The following is a 3,370-nucleotide window of genomic DNA, read 5'->3' as shown; positions in this document are numbered from 1 at the left end:
TGAAAATGGGTTCCATATAACGCTATTTAGTGCTCCACTAAATTCAAATTGCAATCAAATTTCTCATTTTATATTTTATATAATATTTGGTAATTCTCATGATTGAAAACTAAACCTCAAAATTCTATTTTATTCATTTCAACCCCTTATTCAATACTCATTTTCTTCTTTATGAATAATTTATTTAGGTGTATTCAATATGACATCTTGAATAATTAAAAAAATTGAAATTTGAAAGACGTACCCACGTATCCGTGTCTGAAATTTGAATTCTTTTTAGCCATGTCCACATATCCTACATTTTAGAAAATAAAATATCCGACACTTAGATACGTACCTGTACTGAGTCCAAGCATCATAGTTTATAACACAATCCTTTCAGAAGTAATTAACATGATACATGGGGTTAACAGCAAATTTACATGTAAATCTAGAACACTGTGCTCTGTGTATTAACCTGATCGTGAATATGTTCCTAGCCAAGGAACTGCAAGCATGTAATATAGGCAAAAACATTTCATTTGCTGCAATTTCCTATTTCCATTTAGACAGCCAGGTAAATGTGACTTTGAAAAAGTTCAAAACCAATTACCATCAAGAAATACTCATTGTGCACTACAGAACCCTTGGTTTCAACCATAAAAGCCCTCAAATGTGCGAGACTGATTTAGATCCAATATCCTAAGTTCATCGTGAATGTAAAAGAAATTTATCAAAACAATCTTCCACATAAAAGAATTGTATGAAAGAAAGGAAATTGAATTAATGTATAAATTAACAGCATATTCCAATATATAAGAAGAATCCTCTTCAAAATCCTCCTACTTGTACAAATTCAGGCCCACAATTTATATCAAGGAGACACGACAATACCTGTTCTGAAATAAGAAAAAAATTGTTCTCTTTTTGATTAGCATTGTCACACCGTCTTAATTCACAGACAAGGATCTCATTCTGCCAAACCAAATAGATCATCATCATTGTCTCCAGAGTTAATTACGGACTTTTCACTTACATTACCAGGAGAATTTCCTTCAGTATATTTACCAGGAGAAGCTTGTCTACCACCAGATCCAGCAGATGATAACGCCCAAGAAGAAACTTATTCTCCATAAAGATTATCATACACTCCACCACTCTTTGAAGGAGTCTTGACCTTGTTCACAACTTGTTGAAGTTTTTCTGTCACGCCTATTTGGGAGACAGACTTCCTTCACAGAGGTATGTTCCTTCCCTTTTGGTATTATAGTGATTTGTACAAGGGATTCATAGTTTCCAACAAGACTTCCTTCTTTCACGCCCATAGGACCGGGTTCTGTCTCTACATCAACCCCATCTGAGAACCCGACAACTTCAACCAGCTCCCCTCCAACCTGATCTCTAAATCTGGTTCTGCTAATTCTCTTACGTGCTCTCTCATTTAGCCAACTGTCATCCTTTCCACCTGACGAGCTACTTGGTCCTGAGGATTTAGATACTATGTCAGGCCATGTCAATCCCTTCAAAGGACGATTAACATGTGTTACAAGCAAAACTGCTTCTTCATCTGAAGGATCTGGAGGATAAGGTAATTCTATTAATGTGGGTTTTGGAGGTGAAGGAAATAAAGCAGCATTATTCTTCCTTGCAGCAAACTGCAGAGACTGTCCAACCTCGATCTCAAAGGAGAATCTTTGGTTAATCTCTCATTTGCAACAAAAGTTCCATGTGCTGACCACATATCAATTACATATATACTGTGACACATGCAACTGGGTCAGCGACAGTTAAACATAACAGGTCATATGAATAAGATAACAATATGCTAAGCACCACTGACATGACACACCAATTAATTAGTAATAATTTAATTCCAGAGATCTACTATAAATTTATTCACCAATTAATTGGTGTGCCATGTCACTAAACACTAGTGCTTAGGAGATCATTTCTATACACATATATTGACCTAAAGCGCATATTTCTGTTTGATATTAAATTATGGAAGAATCACATGTCGATCAATAGAGTTACAAATAATATAGTAGGTCCTACGTTGTTTACTTCAAAACTAGTATCTCTATATTGGGAAGAGCATAAATTAACCTAGGGATGGCACCCCCACCCCGTCTAGTCCAAATCTCGCCCCGCCCCATCTACCCCGCGTTAGAAGGGGCGGGGCGAGACGCGAGGCATGCGGGGTGGGGGCGGGACAACTTTTTGTCCCTTTTAATTTTTTATATATTTTTATTTTTTTTTACATTATCAAAATTTTGAGTTATGTCATTATTAGAAAATAAAATACAAATTCAAAATGGGTTTTAACGGTTGAATTGTCTAGAAATTAAATTATTTTTAATCTTTTTTTCCCTTCACGGTGCGGGATTGGAGTGGGGTGATGGGGTACCTCGCCTTGCCGTGCCCCGCCCTGCCGCATGTTTTTTTGCCATCACTAAATTAACACATATTTTGATTTATTAGAGGAAGAACAGAGGAACATCCTACTGATAACTATACTTCAAATTTAATTTCTGCAAATCAACAACTATGTATTGCTCCACTATATATTTCGGGGAAAGCCCAATGATTATAACATATATTTGCAAACTCTATCAAGCGAATTCAAATAAAGTACGCTAGAACAGTGGTAAAGAACTGTAAAGGAAATAAAATAGAGTTACAAGAAGGTTTCGGAGATATCAAACCTTCCATTTTTGTGAGGAACAACAGCAGCGTGTTGGCGCGAGACAGACTGATTGTCCAGGACAAAATCACAAGTCGGAAGCTGCCTACCGAAGATATGCCTCCGTTTATTCAAATTAATCCAGTCAAGAACTTCTACATCCTTTAAAACCTCAAGATAACAAACACCAGGTGGAGGCTCAATAGCCCAATCAGAAGGCTGCCATGTCGACTGGCCTCCTCCAACTTGAGTCATGTGCTGAGTAGGCACTGCAGCTGAGGCCATATCCAGGCCCCCAGCTTTTATGAAAACATTGTGTTGATTTAGGTATTGGGTATGAATAAGGAGTTTGTGGATGATTAATTGGAGCCGTGGAACGGAAAGCTGTATTGGTAGCCCCCAATGTGGTCGATTTAGTAGCTGAATTTGCATTAATGGAGACTGGTTTGAAAGTTCTGGCTTTTTTAAAACAATCAAGACCTGATCTTCCATACATTGTTTTCAGCTTATCTTCTCATACAAAAACGTTTAGATCTCCAATTGAGTTATAAGTATACAACATGACAGCTCCATAATGTAGCACTAGCCACTAGCACACGCAAGAAAACCAATCAATAACTGATCTTCGCTTTCTTCCCTTTTACTGCTATCCCTCTCAGCTAGACCCCAAGTTCAAAAGAAAAAGAATCAAAATAGAAATATAAAAAT

General features: G+C 37.1%; 1 pseudogene; it reads right to left on the bottom strand.

The window, feature by feature from the left end:
• Positions 1-826: 826 nt before the first annotated feature.
• Positions 827-3,158, bottom strand: LOC111396505 (annotated as a pseudogene).
• Between the last annotated feature and the right edge of the window lie 212 nt (positions 3,159-3,370).

Source organism: Olea europaea, chromosome 6 (genome assembly GCF_002742605.1).
Source record: "Olea europaea var. sylvestris chromosome 6, O_europaea_v1, whole genome shotgun sequence".
NCBI lineage: Eukaryota > Viridiplantae > Streptophyta > Magnoliopsida > Lamiales > Oleaceae > Olea > Olea europaea.
Note: the sequence above shows the minus strand (reverse complement) of the source record. Positions and strands in the feature narration are given on the sequence as shown.